This window comes from Glossina fuscipes, unplaced genomic scaffold (assembly GCF_014805625.2).
Source record: "Glossina fuscipes isolate IAEA_lab_2018 unplaced genomic scaffold, Yale_Gfus_2 2, whole genome shotgun sequence".
Lineage (NCBI taxonomy): Eukaryota > Metazoa > Arthropoda > Insecta > Diptera > Glossinidae > Glossina > Glossina fuscipes.
The window spans coordinates 281,659-304,678 of NW_023998416.1; the positions used below are offsets into that span (position 1 = coordinate 281,659).

Genomic DNA, 23,020 nt, shown 5'->3' on the forward strand with positions numbered 1-23,020 from the left:
AGTTCTCTTAGCGGCGATACACAACTGGACTCTGGCGCACAAATGTCTTGAATCCATGCACTTATTGAGCGAGGCTGCACTTTCAGGTAGGTGTACGTCTATGTTTTTTGATCGCTTCATCAGAAAAGTCTGGTTTTCTATAAAAAGAAAAAGAAAGGAAAAAAAAACAAGTGATTTTAAAACCAAGTGATTGCTACGTTTTTAAACATAAAAATATACCGTTATATGAATAAATAATAAAAGTTTTCCCGAGATTCCACAATTCTATAGAAGAACAGCGAACATATAAATGTATGAGATCGGAGCCATCCTTCATTTTAATAACACAGTATTATAGAAAAATGTTTATAAGTTGATGTGTGTGTTTAGGGAACTAAGGAGTTCGCTTAAACCCTTTTTCCGTGCAATCGTAAGGTCTAATATATTTTGCAACATAGCTAACAATGTTTTGCCGAACGCGACGGACCCTCTTCGTGTCAATCTGGTGATGTTTTATTTTGACGAATTTCGTTAAATTAATCTTTAGCGTCGCCCAAAATCGACGCTGAGTTACTTCAAATCGCCGATATGTTTAGCTTAATCAGATCGTTCAAAATTGACAGCAGTTTGCAATATTCAGAAGCGAGCATCAGTCTCTCCATGCAGTGAATATCTCTCTGTTCATCTGTTTCATCGTAAGACTCCTACAACTCTAAAAATTGGTATGTTATGTCTGAAATGGCGTATGCATCAGGTCTAGATATTAAGTTCTATTAGGAGATTGCTTCACTTTTGCTTTGGCTTCTCCTTCTTCAATTTTACGTATCAGTATAAGTTGAAGTGTATGCAAGACAATATTTTAGATGGGTTGTGCCACATAAGCGTAAAAAAGGTTTTGTTAGGTACGTGTAACTTTGCTTTTGCTGTTGACAAATGCTGCTGTGTCGTGCGATGTTGCAAAATATGAAACCCAAATATAACCACGATGGAAACTAAGTCAGTTTCTAACATCGAAGATAGTTCTTTATACCTTTATGTTCCTCGTTACAGCCATCAGTTGGGTGTAATGGATTATAAATGCGTTTCAGTCAAAACAAACCATAATTAGGGAACGTTATAGAAACCAATTAATGGAATTGTGCCGAAAAGTGGCCAAAATTTACCAAAATGCATGATACAGCTATTTTTTAGAACGCTTGACTACATATGGCAACTGATATCTTGCCTGAGAAACGTTGACATATCAGGCATATTTACTTCCAATGAGAAACCAGTTTGTTCGATGGCTCATTACCCCTTCGAGCAGAGGCACGATGAAAATGGGAGATTTTGTATATAGTCGCAAAATTACAGTTGTCGCGCGGATCCCGCACGGATCTCATATTCTGTTAAAAATAAAATAGAAAAGTGAAGTATCGTTAGAAAATATATATATATATATACATATATATATATATGTATATTATAATATTCTAATTTTTGATAAAAAAATCATTTGAAAGTTGTTGCGTAAGCGAATGTCACTTAAAATGCCGGCCGTAATATAATCGAAAGTCTGATTACTTTTATGATTCCTTTAATCGCGATCTATAACCATTTAATGTTGCAATGTTTGTTGAGCCGAAATACAAATCTAGTGTTTGGTTCTTTTTTTACTTTCTTTTGTCTAACTTTCATTTACATTATGCATGTTTGCCTTTGCAGGCAAGCTAGACATAACTAAGAAGCAGGCAACTGTTTATGGCTTTTAATATCGACTATAACTGATTGTAATTTAAAAATGTTACTCGGCGTCAAAATTGCGATTGAAAAATTTTTCATTCGCTTTTTAGAAACATGCGTACTCTGCTCTTTAAAGCGGATCTGTAAAGCGCACCTTTTTTTGGTTTGCTCGATATGAAGAACCATACACAGTCCCCAAACTTGATAAGGATCTTAATTTATATAAGTTCATCAAGAATTTTTGACTTGAATGAATGAAATTTTTTTTTTGTTAATCAACGCATAGCAAAACTGTCATCCTATAGTGCAATAGAAAAAAGTATATGCCACATGTTAACTCGCTAGCCATAATAGCGGCTAGCGGTTGAGTAACGCTCTCAAAACCTCATCGAATACTTTCAGGCTTGCTTTTGGTTTAACTTAAAAAAGTTGAATGTCGCCGACAGTTGGTTGAGATAAACAATTTGAACATGGCAAAAAGTTGACCGATAAATTTAATGATTAATACTGAAATGTCGGTGATAGAAATTCTTAAGGAAAATTCTTAAGCAATTGATTAAGAAAATTGTCTCATTCGCGTTTCTTAATGTACTTTTGTGTTATATAACAAGGTAAAGAAAATCTAATAACATTTTTGATTTAATTGTCTGTGAGAGATACAATCAAAAAAAAAAAAAAAAAAAAAAAACATATCCTGATGTTTTATAATGTTGGAAGAGCGTACGAAATGAAGCCACGAAAAAGTTTTATGTATTAAAAAGAGCAAAAGTAAAATAAAACAGCCACTCATATAAAATGGCTTGAAAAAAATTATATATATATATGTATATATATATGTACATCTATATAAATATGTGTACACATATACATGCAAACGTGGAAAATGTATAGAAGCTTAGGAAATTTATAGATACACACAGTCAAAGGAAAGTTTTTTAATTAAGCATATGAAATAGTATTGCACAACATTTATGTATATGGTTTTTTTTATTAGATCTCTGCTAGGTTAAAGCGCATACATATACAAAGAAAACTCATTTTGTTTAAAAAAATTTTTCAATTTTTTTTTTTGTTTTTTTTTTTTTTTCTGAAGATCAATTAACAGAAAACAAGAACAAAATAATAATAAAAAAAAAAAGAAAAGGATTATGGTAAAAAATAAAAATTTCATTATTAAACTTTACAAATGTTGTTTTTATGTTTGTTGTACATTTAACCTTCAGCGTAACATATTACATTCACGCACAAATCGTCAAAGTTACTTTTCTCGTAAAGATTTGGAAAAGTTTGGTTAACGTTTATGGAGTTCCTGTCGACGGCGTTCGATAAATAATTAGCACATTTAATAATCAGACGTAAATTACGTAAAAGTGTCGATATTATTCTGTGAATTTGCGAAAAGTCTAGCTGTCTAGATGTTTAAACAAGTCACGCGTACGTTCATCAATATTTTTTTAAATTTCAGTTTTCATTTACGAAACTTCATATGCTTGACTTCAATGAAAAACAATGTACTGATAGTAGCTGATGAATTCTCAGGAGTCAACTTTGGTTTATGCTAACGGACACTTCGAACTGCGATCATATTAATCATTCCGACGGCATTGTATTTCATTGGTTTAAGAGCGAATTTTAACGTAATCTCAGCAAATCACCTAAACGAGAAATTTACAAAGTGAAAGTACCAGTTAATACAGGAATGCAAATCCATCAAAGAAACTCTATTGAAAAGACGCCTACAATTAAAGAGAGATATAATCAAAAGCAAAGGATACAAATAAATCAAATATGCAAGGAAAATGTGATCGGAATATTTATGATTTATTTCAATCGGTGACTCAGGATCTGCATGAACATCAATTCTCAGGTCTAAGGATTTCGAATAAGTCTCGACTAATGCCGCCTGCCATTCGACGCATTCGCAATTCACATAGTAGAAAGAGAAAAGCACTAATGGATAATATTGGATGGATAATATTTTTAAAAAAATATTTTATATATGTTGTTATACCCTACACCAGTTGTAGTGTAAAGGATTATTAAGCTTGTGCGGATGCATACAAAGAAAGAATATGACAAAGACCAAGTTTTATTCTAACGATCGATTCGGAATAAGTTTCTGAATCGGTCCAAGTTTGTCTCTCCGTCCGTACGTCTTGTATTCTTATCCTCAACCCACGCCTCACATTTGCTATTTTTTGAGCTATGTTAATGACATTTGACTTGCTTCGGTTCAAGGACGGGCGTTATCGAAAATGATTAGGAACGGATCAATTCTTCGACCACTTTCCATGTGAAAAGTTATTTTGAAAAGTAATTTAATGAATAACTGTATTAAGCAAAGGTGTGTAAGTTATTTAACGTGATCTACTATTCACATTTTCTAAAAATATGCCTAAGATTGAATGACATATTTACTATTAAAGAGGGCATGGGCATTTCGTAGACAAAAATTGGCGAGATCGCCAATAAGAAGATAATGTGTACGCCAAACTTCTTCACGCTAAAGAGACTTTGTGATGAAGCATTCATACCAAAGAAGTTTTTAAAAAATTTTTCTATTAACATGTTGCATAAGTTCTCGCCAGGTTTGGTGTACTGCGGTTTGCTCGAATGAAAAGACGCGATCGCTGAGTAACTTTATCGACAGCAACAATAAATTAATTGAATTGAGACGAAAAGCGTGTACTACATACCAAATGAAATTCAGCACCATACATTAAAACTTGTTGGTAGTGTCAGCTTGCGTTATGGTACCTTCTCAGCCATATTCAACGCAAACTGACGACTGACAACTTGATGCGATCGATGGCATATGGCCTGAGTGAGCAGCGCTTTTATTCTTATGAAGAAGTAAAAAAAAAATGTGTGGAGTGTTCAATAACTTTGGAAGATATGCACTTTAATTAGTGCCAGAAAGCATAGGTTGACGAGGGACAACACTTTCAGTGGCAGATTTTTTGACATTTTTTTAAAAACAGAAATAATTTCCACGAAAACTTATTCGACAGGTCAGCGACTAAGCCCTGGCGTTTAGGATCTAATATTTGGACAGACCAGTCCAAGCTAGGATTTATATGTAATAAATAAATTCATGTGAAGAATGCCTCAATAAGGGAGAAGTAACTAATACAAAGCAATAATGCAATTATAATCAGTTATTGGTTACTAAGCTACAGCTTTGATGTGCGGATTGTGTCCCCACCGCTTTGGGAACATTAACTAAAAATGCCTATACTATGGTATTGCTTCTATCAGAATTTTCGCAACGTAATAATGTTTTCGGGCGGAAATTGACGAAATCCATGAAATCGTCCCCGGTTTAAATACACCGCAAATATCTTCGGAATATTGAAGGGACGGAAGGGAGGGTAGAGTAGTGTAGATAAATCCGGATTTAAAGCAGACAAGCTTCAAATATTCTCTATAAATATTACAAGCGAAGTGAAGAGCCTCCCAGGCAAACGAACACACAGCCAAATCCTCTCGTAGCGGTGAAGCATTTTTAGAATCTTTAATGCATTATTTTGTATGTTGCAAGCAAAAGGACGAAATTAGTTTTCCTTTGTTCTGTTCGATTGTGGTGTGGCTCATGCTATAAAATTATCGAAAACTTTTCCAAAATTTTACGATTTTGTTTTTGTATGTTCAAGTACTTTTTCTTATGCCATAGATTTTCATATGTTTAAGAAAAGTTATCTGAGAGGACCTAAGACTCGTTTATTAGCCATTTTCTTTAGTTTTTTCTTCCAATATTTATTATTTTATATATATATATATGTATATGTATATATATTTATGTCTGTCTAAAAAATACCAAAAATTTATGACCATTACATGCTCTACTTAACACATGTAAAAGTAAATTAGTACCAAAAGCCAACAGAATTTATGACTTCGAAAGAAGAGAAAAACATGCAATTATTTTAAGTAAGTATGTGTAAACGTTTGCATGCGAGTGAAAGCGAAAGAAAGAGAGAGAGTGTGTGTGTATATATTTTTAGGATAAAAAAAAAAAGAGGGAAAGAAAACAAGTTTTCTAATAATATGTTTAACATGAGCCAAAACTTTTATGATATTTACACTTTTAAACCTATACATACATGCACGTAGACAGGCCAGCATATATTTACCAAAAACTCATGTACACATGCATTTATATGAAAGGCAAATCATAGATATTTACATGTACATGCATTTAGGAGATACAATGTCCGAATAAAAAAGCACAAAATAATAAATGTTTTATTTTCATATATACATACATCTATATATATATATATATATATTTATATGTATCTATGTATATATTATTTTTTTATTCTTTTTTCCTTTCCAGTGCATGTTGAGCACCTGTACTTATGGTATGAAAATAATAGTAATAATGCAATAAATGTACTTGTGCGTGTATAGAACGGGAATATCATGCAAATATTCACAAATATATGTTACTCTTGTATTAGTTTAAATGGTAATTTGAAAAATGATTTTATGCACTTCTTAACGCACATAAAGCAAAAATAAGTCAAAACAAAAGAAAAACTTTTCATATCTTTTACAATTTGTTAGTAAGAGAAATATTCTGACTAAACAAAAAAAAAAATAAATAAATAAATAAATAAATAAAAATTCGGACCAGATATTGGCAAACAAGCAAGAACAACAATAATAATAGAAAAATTACTGCTATAACTTAAGTCAATCCTTGACTAATACGAATAAATTTTCTTTCATTTAATTCCTTAACATTGCAGCAGTGTAGCGAAATTGAGAAAGACTTGGCTTTAGTCAAAAATCGGTCAAGAAGAGAGCATTTCAAACACGTGGGCTCAACGGAATAAGAAAAAATTAACAAAGTGAAGCAAGTGTACTCGCTTGGAGATCATAATACTTCTATCTCCTTTCTCCTTTATCACCTTTTCAGAATTTGCCCTTTTTTGCTCATGTACTTATCTTCATTCACTAACAGGGGAGGGAAACTTAGAAGAAAAGGAAGAATTAGAATTTCTTTGCTGTACTTTTCATTAACATCAGTCATGACATTGTCATGTCATCAGCGATATTTGAATATCACAACTGATACTTAGATTTCAAATATGTTTTTTGTGCGTTTGCACCGACGGTATTAAGAGACTCTTCATCATAGTCTTCAAGATTAATTCAATATTCTAGGTGATAATATATGTACCTTTTACATATGTACATAAATGTATATGCATAGATATACATATTAATTATATTATGAGAGTTAAGTATGGTGGGATAACCTTTCGCCAAAGTCAGTTCGTTTTGAATTAAGGTTCACCATAATAAACAGCAAACTGCGGCTTATTTCCTTAAGTGAGCTTATATTTTTTAAAAAATCCAACTTTTTCACATCCATCCACTTAGTGTATTCAAATATTACTTTGGATTGAGTGTTGCACTGATATATTAAAAATTTACAGTGTTTTTCATAAAGCGAATTTTTCAAAATATGACATACACCAAGGCAGGTATGGCAACCGCGACCCTCATGCCGCATCTGGCCCGTGAGGTTGTCGAAGCGTTTAAAATACTTCAATTTGCTCGCACGCTTGGCCGTTGTTGAAAAAAGTTGCCCATCCCTGCTATTAGTGTGACCGTAACGATCGCCTGGTGCGATATGTTTTGACTAGGGTATCGTGCCAGAGCTAAATATGTCAATGTATCGAATTACTAGCAAATTGTGGCCTGTACTTGAAACAAGAAATTCAACAGATCTCAAACGGACAGACAGTATAGAAAATGTTTTTGAATTGTGTAAGAAAAGTTGTGTTTGCCTTTTCAAACCCAGCATGCCCTTACCACAAAGCTTGTAGAAATTATTGAATTACATAGTCGTTAAACGTATATTTTAAAATCTTACAGAAGATAAATGGCCTGGTTATGAAAGTCTTACAAAAGCAGTGAGAACTTTATTAGTTTTTATACTTCAGGCCGCATCCATACCATCAAGAGGAATACTGAACTTTTATAAGCTTTTTCTAATGCACTCTTAAATTTAAAACTTTCGCCTTTTAGCTTCACAGTCGATTGGGGAGAGCTAAGCAAATCGAACTTAATCCGAATAAGTAGCGCAGTGGATAAGAAATCCGACCACGAAGTCAGTGTTCGCGGGTACAGATCTGTACTGCTGTGGAGTTTTCTATGGCTTGTAGCTATAGTAGATGAGCAGTCTGCAAAGGCATACACCTATCAGACACACCGTCACCGCTTCCCTATATCTTTCTCTTTTCTCATTTCCATCTGGTCGTAAAGGAATAAAAGGAATTTTACTTTTATTGGGAAGAGTTTTCCTATGGTTTGGAATGTAAAGCAGTATCGGTTCTATGGCTTCGCATATTATTAAAATATGCTCGCTTTCTTATCAATTAGAACTGTTCATAGTTTGTTTACAAATTTAGAAATAAACAATTTACAGTGCTGTTTACTTAACTAATAGAAAAAAAAAAAAAAAACTCTTAAAAGTTACGTTTTGACGTTGAGACCTTGGAAAAGTCATCAGTGCTAGTCACACAATCATATTTATTGCAAAATACTGAGAATAGTTAATAATAGATTAGCGAACGTAATGAATATCCTAAACAAATGATTTAAGATTTAAAGTTATTGTAAAGAGATTACCGCAAGGTAATCTTTACTTTAATAAAATAACTTACATCTTATTTTCTTTGTTATGTTTATGTTTACGTTTCTCCAAACGCAAATATTTGTTGGTATGCTCAAGCAAACATTTTTATATAAACATGCAAACAAACACTTGGGCCATAAAATCAATCAATTTATGGTCAAAATATTTTGTGTTTATTTCAATATTTGGAGATTTTAATTATTATTATTACTGAAGGGAAGGAAAAATTATTATTTTTTTTTTTAAAAAAAAAAACAATTTACATAAAATAAAATTTTTGAATATTTATAATAAAAGATTCAAAAACAATTCATTTATTTGTTTGTATTGTGGTTTCAGTAGTTTTTGGTTTTTCGAAAAGATAAGCAAAAGACCATTTTAATAAGAGTAATTGTTTTGCTTGTCTTCGGTTATGTGCTCATGTTAAGTTTATGCCTCGACTCTTAAATATACACAAAAATGTATATGAATAAAGGTGTGCTTATTTTAAATACATATATATATATGCAAGTGTTTGTACATAAACAAGTGAACGTGATATTTATGTTCACTAGTGCCGAATATTAGTTCACTTCTTCGACTTCACTATAGCCTGCAATTGTCGTAAGTGCTTATTAGAATCTTTGTCATGTTTTTGCATTCTTCATACGATTTATTATATTTGCCCTTCCCATGTAGACTTGCGCTATTGAAAGTGTCCCGACAGACATAGTTTGAAATTTTTAAGAAAAATTGCTCATCATTTCGTCATAATGCGCCGAAGATATGCAAACTTTCCCTGTTTAGGTGACGCCTTAAACACTCTCTTGAAAAGCTTACAATTAATGAAAACTATGCGAATACATTGGAAAGTGTGTTTGTTCATCTTTATGAAGTTTTTTTTAAAAACCGAAATATTATAATTTTACTGTAATATCATAGTCAAAAATATAATAATAATATTAAAAATAATACTAAAGTAGTTTTCAAATGTCACGTTGAGATGCCACTGCTATATATTGCCTGCGTGCTATGTTTCGTTGCAAGCGTCATACTTAACTTTGTGAATTGGAAAAATGTACAATTTAAGCAAATTTTTTATTGATTTTAGTAATATTTTTTTTTTTTTTTTTTTAATTTTTAATTTTTTAATGTACACGTAGGAATTACATTAAAATTATTCAAAGTTAATACTAAAAATTATTCTTCTTTAAAACTAATATTTTTGTTTTCTAAAGAAAAATTAATCAAAACAATTTACAAAAGTGGGTTTTGCTCATCATACATCAGTTGTAAGGTGAAAAATATTTCATCACCGAAGATGTAAATCTGACCTACGAGAAAGGACCGAATGATATGAACGACTGACATATGTACTCTATTTATTTATTAATAGGATGTTGGGTCGTCACTAGCTTATAGAACAAATGCAATTCTTCGAGGAAAAGATGCGTAAAGTGGCATGTAATCTATAATCTCTTCTAACCAAGATTGAAGCTTTTTGATTGAACTTATGGGGCCATTTTCAGCTTGAAGTAGGACAGTGCTTGGCAGCTGACCTTGGTAAGTACTTCATCATTGACGACGTCGACATATTCATATTCGTGATAATACGGCCTGTGAGCGAGAGGACCAGCTGAATGCCACGATATAGCAAGCCCAATCATGAAGGAATATCTCCTAAGCTTGGCTGTACTAAGCAATAAGTGAAGATCGTAAGCTGAGAATTTGCCATAGATAAAGACAAGAGTTTCTAGGAAATAATATGAACGACGACTCCTTGAACCATACCAGATTCTTCATCGCTTTTTTCTCATCTTTCGCCCTTATAAAAGATTTCACAATTACAGCCCTTCGTCTTTGAGCTCCTGCTATAGTGTTTCTGTTGAAATAGTCTTGCTCAACAGAGTTAAGTATATAGCAAAGCTATGCAACTATTTAATATGAAAACTCTTCTAAACGGTCCATTGAAAAGCCCATAGTTAGACCTTTTACTTCTACAAAAAGCCATTGCGTTTGCTCGAAAATGCAAACTACATCTATATAGTTTTATAAAACAAAACAAAGCACTCAAAGCACTCACTGATTTTAAAGTGAGCGTTAACGTGGTAGCAGTTAATTTCAGCAATTTTTGGCTTACTTAGGCAGTGATTATACAATGCATGGCCTAACGACTTCTTTTCATTTGAGTGCATCTTATTAATATATCGAACATGTTCAAAAAGAATTCCTTAATAGTCATATACATGTGTGTGTGTGTGTGTGTGTGTATATATATATTGACTGTATCCAAACTATACGTTGAAACGGTCATATTAAAAGAAAAAAAAAAAAATATATAATTGATTTCTCTTTACTTAGCAACGAGTGTCCGAAATTCGTCTTAAGCTGAATGCAAATTCCTTAGGTTTTGTACATGTTTTTATTTTAAATAACAATTTTGTAAACAATTTATAATTTGCATACTTTTCGGAGCTTTTATTATTGTTTACTTTTATAACAAACACATGCACAGTTATGCATATTCAGTCGTCCCTGAAGTGCATATGCGTGTATATGTTTATGCTCACATGTACAAGGAAAGAGACAAACGTGGATTTACACAAACATTTATACGAGTTTATTAAAGTAAAGTGCATAAATTTTTTGTCTTTTTTTTTCTTTTTTTAGACAATTTTTTTTTTTCTTTAATATAAGTATACATATATGTATATATATATGAATATCGCAATTTATTACTTCGTCTGCATATATTAAATGCATACTTAGGCTTTATTTTCCCTTATTTTGAGGAGTGAGAGGGAGAGAGAGAGAATGAGAGAGAGAGAGAGAGAGAACGAAGAAGAGCATAAACTAACTATAAATAACCTCAGAGTTCATAAACGTATATAATAACACAAGTGTTTATTAGAGTATATACACGTATGTACGTATGTATATGGCTATACTTGTATTTGTGTGATTCATAACATGATAAGTCAAATGCAGTTTTAAAAATGCTGTTAAATGATACGTGATTTCATTCTATGCACATTTTCTTTCTATGAACATCTAGCTAACTTTCAGACTTTATATCCTGCATTATATTCCGCATTTGTTCGATCTTTTCGCTTTATAGCAATATGTAGACAACGCACACTCATACGTACGTACATCAAGTATCTACATTTATATATAATAGAGCAGTTTAGCTATTTCGCACATTGTACTATGCATCGCATTACAGCCATTTTCTATACAGATTTTTGTACGTATTTGTGAGTGCGTGTATCTGTGGATTTATCGTATTGTGTCTTATGTAATGAGTGTTAATAGCAGTATAAAATTGCTTACATTGCTTTTGTTAATTTTCCCTCTTCTTCTTTCTCTTTTTTTTTTTTTTTTTTTTTTTTTTTAGAAATCAATTCTTTAGTTAGAATGGTTCAAAGGAAATTTGCTATTTCCTTATGAAGGTGAAAAATGCATATACGCTCGCTCTTCTCATTAAAAATTCGAAAATACATTACATTAGATATTAGAGACGCAACATGCCGAGTACGAAGTGTTTTCGAGTAGTAGGTTTATCTAACTTAGCTATAGTAGTCCATAGTCTGCGATCTTGAGAACTGAAATATCAGGAGCTTGGACTTTAGCCATACACCATCAGTGTAAGTCGGCAACAAATACGATTAATCGATACGATATTTCTTAACGCGTGTTAACACTACTCAAAGTCACTTTGGGGTTTAGCCCAGGGAGTATGACAAGATGACAATTTATTTTCCAATATATCTTATTCGAATCCAAGTAAAATTTTATTCTTCATTGTTTGAAAAACTCACCGTTAAGTTAGGTTCTATTTAAAGTTGCTCGTCTGCAAATGCGGCCTCGCATCCTTCTAACTCGCACCCGCCATAGCATAAGTAAAACATCATTGTGGTACTACATCTTTTCCTTGCTTCCTTATAAGGTCGTATAAATTGCAAGTGAAAATTTTTATATGTAAAACTATGTAAATTCGACACAACACGTAATTGTGTTTCGTAGCTATTTACTGAGCATCATCGTAGAAAATATAAAAATAATAATTTAATTAATTAATGTAAAATGAAAAAATAAATACAACAAACTTTTTTTAAATAACCTTTCATTTTAATTAACTAAATAGTGGAAAACAATTATTTTCCGCAGCATTACTTTGACACGACTACACATCAAAGCGTGGGGTGTTTGAGATTTTAATGGGTAAAGAATTCGATCCTTTTACGTATAGTCGCATAAAATTTACCCTAGGAAACCATATATTTTTCATCGTTTAGTTAATTCATTCAAATTTAAATTTATCTACAGATAAGAAGAAAAGATAAAAAAAGAGGAACTAACAAAATTTACTTGGGCCCTTTTAATCTATTACAATTCGTATTCTATTTTCCAAGTTCTTTCATATGAGATCATTATTAGAAGGATTTCATGAAAAAAAAAAAATAATCCGCGACCAGACAAGAACTTTGGTCTTTCTTCAGGCTATTGTCATTGCAAGAAAAGGAGAGAACCCATATATGTGATGCAACCGTATGAAGCAAGGGATACGTGTAATAATAAAAGTTTTTTTTGCAGCTCTCGGGTGGCTGCTACTTATGGGCAAAACCTTTAACCATTACACTTGGTTTGCAAACTTTCTCGACCATTGAAAGAACTTAGACAGGACAACTGATTAATTTTTTTGATATTATTTTCGGCTATAAGCATTTTGTTGATAAACTGTATTCAAATTCGAAAATTCAAAAATTGTAATCATCCTACAAATGGTTAGCTACGTTTACAAATTGTTTTCGACAACCCGTCAGTAAAGTCTTAATAATTCATATCAGGCCAACAATAGTTCAATTTATTCGAAATATTACTTTTTACCCACAAAATGCGATGGAAAAAGGCTGGCTAAGGTTGGAGTGTTGGAGTAAATTCCCATCAAATAATATAAAAATGTTTACATCGATTTCCGAAGAATTGGACAAGTTCAGTGAGCCCCCGTGTAACCCTTGAAGAGAATTGCTAAGATCCTTGTGGTCAGGAGCCGACTAAGTTTCCACTTTCATTACAATGGCAGCAATACTTGTAATATCAACGGTATTTTATTATTTGGCTGCAACATGCGGGTTTTCTTTAAAATCTTCACATTAATTGTATAAAAGAATTTGAGGAGAGAAAATCTTATTTGGCAATAGACAAAATAGCCTTCATCAGGACAATGGATCGATTCCCAATGCACGGAATAAAAGATTTACCTTATTACCTAGCGATACATCAGTCGATAACTCGCAGAATTTGTTTTCGTGTTGCAGGACTTTCAAGAAAGCCTTTGCTCTTTTTATTTTGAAGAATGAAGTGATGCTGAACGCAGTAGATCCTCGAGAGACGTAAAAGAAAAATATCTCAAAAAATTCTTGTTGATTACAGAAAAGTAAAGTTGCAAACTATCACTGACATTTTGACATACGCAAGAAAGCCTTTCTTCAAACGACTATTGCGCTCTTTTCCAAAATGTGTTGCACAATGGAACAAACGCATTGACATTACTGCTAGCTAGCTCGCGTGAATCGAACATTGACATGCCGAAATCCCTGAAGTCAAGCAACCAACATCTGTTGTCTGTTTGCAACGAATATTTTACGAAATGGGGTCGAATTTTTCAAAAATCGTTTTATTTTTTCTTACCTATGCTATATCCTATTATGATCAAATCAAATCTTTTTCCTTACTAAGGTTCACATATGCCCAAATCTTGAAAAGCTTTTGTATTTAGAACGTTTTACATTAAAGGAAGAAGTTATAATAGTCGCAAGTGGGTACTATAAGCCATCCTTTAGAAATTCATTTCATGGATGAAGTAAATGAATCAGAAAAACGCCGGAAAGAATGAATAAATATTACCCGGGAATGTCCTATAAAAATTTACCACGTCTTTTCAATGTTAGGCTACAATGTTTCCGAACGGTTTGCACAAATAATAATACTCGTCCATGCACTTGCGGATATGTTGTTCTCTCCCTGCCATGCATAACTTTTTGTATTTTTTTATTTTTCTCTTGTTTTAGAGTCAGCCAAACGGCACTATGTTAATTTTCTTGTCATAGAATAGTAAATTCAATTTAAATTTTTTTATTAGGTTGTCTTTTTTTTTTGTTCCCTAAACGTACTGCATAATGAAGTCAAAGAAAGCATAACAAACGTTTTTAATTTTTTAAAAATAATTTTTATGTTATTGTTATAGTAAAAGGTTTTGCTTTTTGTTTTTTTAAAGTTTTTTAAATAAAATTCAAATAAACTTTTGCAATATATTATTTGGAAAAAGTTTTCATTGGTAAATCGGGCCAACAAAGCTTGTTTAGTAAATTTACAAATTGTAATATGAAAACAAAAAAAAAAAAAAAAGAAACAATTTTTCTAATATTAAGCCAAAATTGAAAGAAATACTTCAAAGTGCAACGAAAATAATTGACTGAAAGAATAATTCTGAAGATAGTTACAACCAATCAATTTTGTCCGTATGAAGCTGAATCCCTTAGGATTTTAATTTTAAAAATATAAAGATATTTTAATAGTGTTCTTAAAATGATTCAAACGGTTTTACTCGGACATCTGGCAGGACATAAATGCTTTCTAACTTCGTACGCATAATGCTATTCTGAGAGGTACAGACTCTAATAACAAAATTTCAAATCCAGATAAGTGATGAAAAATATACTTTAAAGTAACTCTAAATAACTGTTTTATGCCATCGCAAGGACCACAGTGTATATAAAAGAAACAAAAAGAAAATACGTAGATTAACAAAAAAAAAAAAAACTAATTTTGGAAAAATAAATCAAATAAGGTTTCTAATCCTAAATTGTTGTCACACAACAAATGAAACATATTGATGTAAACAACACACTGTTTGATGTTTCATTTTTTTAATGGTTTTCGTCCTCAAGACTGTAACTAATCTGAAGCAGAAATAAAGTGCTTTTCAGTGTTTCAAACCTTGCATTACCGTAATAAAAATCATTAATATTTAGAGTAGGGGATTCGGTCCAAAAAGATATACAATAGACTTTAGTGTAACGAAATTCTTTCAAGCTCCGATTATTTTCTATTCCCTACTACGCTTGTGGTACAGGATACGTTAAGCGGATGTATGTAACACTCGCAAGGACGTTGAAAAGAAGCGCCCGTTTATCATACCGGTCGAATCGGAGAATTTTCTAAACCTGACCGTTTGTCTGATGCCTCTCTAGCCTGTGTAAGCCTGTATTCAAGGTTTCGAGATATTTTGAATAAACTTGGTGCGCTGAGGTGTTTTGGTGCAAGTGCAGACCCTGTTGAAAATGGATCAGACCGGCCCTTTTTTGCGGCCATTGCTCATGTAATGCTTTATTTTAAAAACAATTTCAGTTTGAAAAATTTCTCGCTCGAAATCGATGAGTATTAATATTATATTTCGACATGCGCAAATGATGTGGATTTTACGGAAAAATTACCTATATTAGACTTGGACTAGGTACATCTATTTCATGGATCCTGCTCCTTGTATCTCATGATCTCATGAAAAGTAAATCACTGCATCGCAAAATTTGAGTGCAACAATTTCGGAGCAGTCCGTGTACAGAATCTCATGAGCAGTATGCCTTTCTATGGCAGCTTAATTAAATTTTGCTTATGCTACGAATATAGGCGAAGAATAATATGATATTTGAAAAGAAAATTAATGTTATTAAATATGGGCCAACTAATTTGCAGCCTTCGCATCCCGCTCTCATATACGGGATCCTATGAAAACGGTACAACCTTAAGCATTTTATCAATAAAGTAAAAATATAAATATTAATATTAAGCGATATGGAGTAGAGTGTAAGAAAGTAAGAAAGTTAAATTCGATCGGGACCGAATTTTTTATACCCATAATCCCTCTACCTACGTGATTTCTTTCAGAGTAAGCACAGTACATTAGTTCTAACATATTTGTGGGTAGGGTTGCCTAACCCATTAAACGATGCCTTTAACCCATTGCGTATGGTTCGCAATTTTTTTTTTTTTTTTTTTTTTTTAATGATCAATCACTGGCGGACATAGGGAGATGGTTGCGGCCTAACGAGTCTGTGTGTTCTTTACCGACTGAACACTCCCTATAATACCAAAATAAAGCCTGCCGCAGCGAGATTTGAACCCGCGAATACTGACTTGTTGGTCGCATTTCTCACCTAGTCGGCTATCTGACATCTGACGGATCGGGAAAAAGCAACCAATTGTAACTCTTTCCACTTCTAAAGTAGAATATATGACTTTGTTAGCTCCAGCACTAGAATCGTTACTGTTGGAAAGCTTACTACCAGGGCTAGGTCGTGAAGGAAAGGTCATAATTGAATGCAATAACAAAGTTGTCCGACACTTAACAAAGGACGCATGCTCGCCAAAAAACGCATTGAGACACGTCCGTGACTGTTAAAAACCAAGACGAGAAGAGTTAAATATTTTGCGACCCACTATGACGAAATGGCTACTGCAATAATTAAACATCAACCGTTGAAAAGACGTTTAAAACTTTTGGATTTACTAACTTACTTGGGGAGGTTGAGGTTAGGGTGAAAAATTGATAATTAGTTTACATTGCGTTATATGTCGCTTTGTAAAATTCCTCTACTGCGCTTCGCCGCAGATTTTCACTTTGAACATGCACAAACACACTTCCTCATGTACCTGTAATCCTTCCTGGCTATCACCGTGTTTGCATGAATAGGAGACATTCTCTGAGTAGGTGGTCAAATACAAAAGAAAAACTTCAATTGCGAAGAAATTTTGTACTTTTAATCTGCTTTTCCTTTTCATCGCCAAGCGCTTTTTGTACTTGCCAAGTTATTCAATGCTTTTAAAACACCTGTAATAACAGGCTGCTACGACTATGATGTGCAGAAAATCTGCTTTTTGAATCAATTACAATTTACACTTATTTCTTTTTACTCGATTTTATTAAAGTTTGTTAAAATTTTTCTCTTTTTTAATTTTTTTTTCTTTTGTTCGTTTATGGCTTTCAAAGAAGGAATCTTTATGGCTATAAGATAAAAATGTATGAAGTAGATGTTCAAAATTAGCCTAACATTTGCAAAATGGTTTTTAGATAATCAAGAGATTTTTTTTTTCCTATCAATTGCGAGAGTAAAACAAGTAAATCAAACAATTCGAATAGATTGCTTTTTGCCATTATACGGGTAGCGGAAAATTGCTGCACATAGTTTATTACAAAGAGACAGAAACGATTTAAATGACATTTTTATCTTCTCTTTTGCTGCTTTTATTCAAGTTGAAAGAAATTTCTTTTCTAAACAAATTTCGAGTTTCTTTCGTTTCTTAGTAATGTTATGCTGGCTGGGTGGCAGTTAATTTTTAGCAATATAACTAACTTAAGCACAGACATATAAATGTGGACATTTGCACATACATAAATACATACATTCATAGATCTATGCATGCATGCATGGATGCATACACATACATAGAATGAGTTTTCTATCCAATCTGTTGCCATTTCATATGTGTTTGATTATAATTTTTAAGAATCACAGCCACCCAGAGAACGGAAAGAAAGGAATGCGAGAAGAATTTGCGGACATGAACACCACTTACGGAGGTATTTGTCTAAAAAGAAAGAAAGAAAACAAAAAAAAAAAAAAAAAAAACGACTCCTAAATGAAGTGAAGATAGAGTTAAACGTAGTGTGCAAACACATGAATAAGAAGAAAACCTAAGTGTAACATATAATATGCTTATATGTGAAAAGATAACTTCGGACTTTGTGTGTTAAGTAAGCGTTTCTCTTACATACGTACGTACGTATCTTTGTCGAAAAGGTTTTTTTTGTGAGGGTTCTCTCGCCCTTATGAAAATTTACACACATCTTTTCGCCTTCTGACTTTAGTTAGTTCGTTTTGCTCAATTGCTTGTAGCACATTCACAAATAAGCATAAACAGCCAACACGCACACGCATCCCTACACGTATACAACACAACGAACGAAACCAGATAGATGTATATAAATATGTATACATATATATATATATATATATATATATATATATACGTACAGTAAGAGATGTATATGCTCACGTGTATAAATCAACAATCCCCCAGATTTACGTGAATGCTTCCTGCTGCTGCTATTGTGGTGCTCGTACATCTTTTTGGTCTCTCGAACTCTGTTGCTATTTCTGTGGTCAACTGTCAATTGAATAAAACTTGTGGCAAAGTTACTATAAGACATTTTTTTTTTTTTTTTTTTGGTTTTTTTTATTTACTTATATATATCTTTTTTATATCGAGACTTTTAGCTAAATCCACGTAGGAAATCACAACTACATATCTACACTACATAGTAAATTATCTCCATGATCAGGGAAACCAAGAGAGGATATGTGTAGAGACGCGTAACTAATGAATTACCAAAAAAATAGTCAAATGTACTTTTCATTCGTCTAGAAAGACCTTTAGCATGCTTGCAAGTGTACCATGCATGCACAAGCATAAATCCGATCTCACGGTCATTGTAGAAAGCTCTGGTCTATAACAAAAAATGCAAAATGTTTTTAAATGCCGCCCTTTATGTGAATATTTTCGGATTCTTCCTTCCATTATCCAAACAATTGTATTGCTACGAATTTCATAAAGTGATGCCCTTATCCTTTACAATGGATTAGTAATCGCACTTGCAATAACACCCAGTAAAAAAGAAGAAAGAGAATCCAAAAAAAAAAACAGCAGTTGAAAGATAAAGAAATTAGCCAAATTTAACCGAAACGAAATTTGTCTTTTCAATAGAAAGGACTAAGAAGAAAGCAAAAAAAGGAAAAAGGGAAAAAAGAAAAAATGTGCAATGTTTCAATGAGGGAAATGCACGTATGTGCACAGTCAAGCATTCAAGGACAAAGAGACAAAGGGAAAGTTATGCAAAGCACGAGAGGAGAAATGCAAATAATATTATCAGAGTCCTTGTGTTATTAGTGAAAATATGAGAAGCTGAGAAGCTGTGCTTGCAACCTTAGGAAATATCTTCAATTCATACCACATTTGTTAAGCATATTACACATAGGCGTACAAGTGTGAAATGTACATTTTTTTTTTTTTTTTTGTCTTTTCGAAACAGTAGTTTATTCAAACTGTTCCCGCTAATTACGCATTCTTTCCATCTTTCGGGCAACGTGTGGAACACCATATCAGTAAAAATCTTCTTTCTTTCCCACGGACTACTCAGCGAGCAACGTTTTTTATATCTTTGTATGAGCCAAGCAAGTATACAGTACATCGATGCAAATAGGTGCGAATCGCAAGAGGCAAGTCTGATGAGTCAGAGTTGCATGAGGTAGGAGTTTCCAGTTTCAGCAGTTTTGGCTTGAACTTATTTTGCCTTGTGAACGGATATGGCCTTGTGTTGCCTTTTTCTAAGTCTCGAACGATTGATATTGACTATTTCACCAGACTTCAAGAGCTCATAATGGACCACTTCGTTCTGGTCCCACCAAACAGGACGTACCGTCTTCCTATCAAAGTGATTCTGACGACGTGGTTTCTGTGCTTAATCTACCTCACGACCTTTTACGCATGGGTATCTTAAAATGAATTCATTTTCAATCACCTCCGATTTTTTTTTCTTTTTTATGTTGTTCGAGCAAAAAAAATGTGCTATCCCCAAATGGTCATTACTTGGCTCAATTTTCGGCCCATTAAACAAAAATATCAAAACAAATCTATGCAAATAGCTCCTCAATTATGCGCGCTTGACGCTGCTTCCTGGCGCAAAAAAGTGCTGTACATGCCATATCTTTATACCGCATATTGCATTAGTATGCCATCCGTTACATACGGCGAATTTTTTAAGTTCGATTACAGAAGGACGGACCGACCGGAGTCTTCTTGTTTAGAGCATAGCTAAATTGCGAAACTTGACGGAGTAAATCCTCTAAAAAGTCATTATTGTTTGAATCTAATCTAGCCAGAGTCATTGGGTTCAAGTTTTTTAAGAATGCGATGGTCACTTTTTAAGTGTAACCTTGGAGTTATACTGTAATCGGGTTCATATTAAATCAAAAATTTACTTTTCCAGCTTCTGCGAATCAAAAAACGAACAGACATGAAGAAGCCAACTTGGAAAATTTTATTGTAAAACATTTTTTTTTTGTTTCTCGAAAATATTTCAAAAATGATATTAAAATTGCCTGCAGCATTAAAACTTAATGGCAAATATGCTAAAAATAAAGCTGACATGTAGGATCGATCCTGCAGTACTCTTCACCATTTGCCTTATTACTATTCTTAAAATTGTTAAAAATGTAATAACTTTTTGAAAATTCTTGGGCGAGATTGTCTCCAAAGATCTATGTAACTGTATTGATTGAAGTTTAGCACTATTCTGGAAAAATGTTCATCACCCAATGCTAAATATTGAGTCTATATGCCATAGAAACGCTTACTACACCCTACATCATTTGTGGTACAAGGGTATATTAAGTTTATCCGGATGTATGCGACACCGAAAAGGGCTCAAGCTAGACCCATCCTTTATTATAACGATTCATTCAATTTTGATCTGATCTGTATGTCTGACACATGTCCACGTTTATTTGTGTGCGACCAACAGGTCGGAAACCTTTGAGACCGGCCACTGCCCGTATAATGATTTATTGTAAAAAGTTATTATTTGACAGAAATTCGCAAATTTCCATATTCCTCGGGGAAAATCGCCGAATAATAGCATTTCGGTATTCCAAATTTGAATCGGACGAGGCAATTTTTTCAATTCCCTCTCATATATCCATTCCTATGAGAACTGAATCTTCATCTTGTGGTCTAATTGTTAATATTTCATGGTAAAAATTGATGCATAATAACAAGTGGATGTTGAAACTCACCCTACGGAATTTGGACCATGTAGATCTTTTCTTGCGTTCCCGCTCCTTATAAAGATTATCATGACAAGCTTGTCTTTGCATGGAAACGGGATATGATTTTTCATCCGTAACGATGAAAATGAATAAGTAACTGCATTAAGTTAAGTGGTGGAGGATATTTAATAGGCTGCCTTGGAAGAGGAATCAACAAATGCTCCCACCTTATCTGCATTTTCTATGTTCACTCAGTAGGCCAATATGTCTTGACTCCGCCGTTAAAAAATACCGAACCATTGTACATCTCCGACGCTTACATGCATACCACAAATGTTACCGCAAATGGTGTACGGTATAATTCTTTTTTCTTATAATGCAAAAAAAAAAAAAACTACCACAAAAGTATATATAGGACTTGGTCGGCCAAACGCTGTTGCAATTGCTTAGAAAGTATTGAACCCATTTTGAAGGCGACAAAAAAACATTTGATGAATAATTTTTTTTTTTTTTTTATGTCTTTGTTTAGTAATTTTGCCCGCTTGATGATGCTTCCCTTAGCGGCTAAAATTTTTTCCATGTATTTCAATATTTTATGACTTTAACATATTAAAAAGTTTAAAAAAAAAAGAAAAAAAAAGCAAACTATCGCAGGCGACTCCTTGGCAGCTCCAACATACATATTTTATAGGATTTTGTGTGACATTTAAATGCAATCATTTGATTCGTTCGTCTTTTACAGCTAACACATAGCGACCATTGCAGCCACCTATCAATGAATATTTTATGACTATATGGTTGAACATTTTGTTGGCATCATCATCGTCACCATCACTTTTACAAGCCGGCATCGTCGTCATCGGCGTTACCGAAAAACTGTTTGTGTTTGAAAATATTGAAATACCACTCCGAAACAAAACTGACACGCATACAATTTTAATTCTTTATATATATACTATTCCATAGCACCACAACAGAGAGAGAGAGAAAGAGAGCAAAACAGATCACATAGGAAAGCATTTAGTGAATGCCAGACATTTTAATAGTTTATGTATAGGCAAATGGTAAAAGGACTAAGTGCGATAGAAGGGAGACGGAGAAGAGTAGAGATGGAGAAATAGATGGAAAGCAAGTTGTGGGTAGTGTGCGCTGTATTCACTAACAACGAACGTTATAATAAATTTAGCATGAAAACAAGCCTGTGGGAAATATTATTAAAAACTCTCCAAGTGTTTGTCTATAATAACGGCAGCGACGCGGTTTCAAGGAAATGTAAGGTTTTCTTTTTTCTTTTCTCTCTCCCTTTCTCTCTCTCTCTCTCTCTCTCTCTCTCCCTTTCTCTCTCTCTTTTTCAAAAAAAAAAGAAAAGAAGAAAAACGTATTTTGTTCTGCTATTGATGCCTTCGGTAGCAGAAAATGTAGATTATCGCTGTCATTAACGGCAACGTTAGCGTGCTTCACCACCTCCAGCGGTTTGATTACGATCGTTTAGGTATCTAATTAATTTTCGTGGTTTTCCTATGAGCACGAGCACACAAAAAATTGAAAACGTTCATAAGTCCTTATTGAAAAAAAAAATAATAATAATGATAATAAATTGAAAAGAAAAATGCGCCTAACAATGAAAAGGTAAAAAACTGGAGAAACGGTTCTTAAATGTAATTAAAAGGAAACGAAAAAAAGAAAACGAATTTAAAAAATTCTTGTCAATTCCAGAAATTAATCTGGACTGTTAGATAAAAAGTTAAGAAAAAATTTAAATGTCGCTACTTACGGTTTATGTTTTTCCTTTATTTATTTA

The 23,020-nt window shown here is 33.0% G+C and overlaps 2 long non-coding RNA genes across 4 annotated transcripts in view; one reads left to right on the top strand and one right to left on the bottom strand.

The window, feature by feature from the left end:
* LOC119634212 overlaps positions 1–86 on the top strand; it is a 195,893-nt gene extending 195,807 nt beyond the window's left edge. For both annotated transcript variants that reach the window (XR_005246935.1, XR_005246934.1), the window contains one exon: positions 1–86. This is a non-coding gene — a long non-coding RNA (uncharacterized LOC119634212).
* On the bottom strand, positions 46–23,020 carry LOC119634213. 2 transcript variants are annotated; one of them, XR_005246937.1, is made up of 3 exons: positions 12,154–12,436; positions 220–1,364; positions 46–137 (listed from the first exon to the last, which is right to left on the bottom strand). It is a non-coding gene; the product is annotated as an uncharacterized LOC119634213 (long non-coding RNA). The 2 variants fall into 2 exon arrangements; XR_005246936.1 differs by lacking the exon at positions 46–137 and adding an exon at positions 22,994–23,020 and having other exon boundaries at positions 184–1,364; positions 12,154–12,273.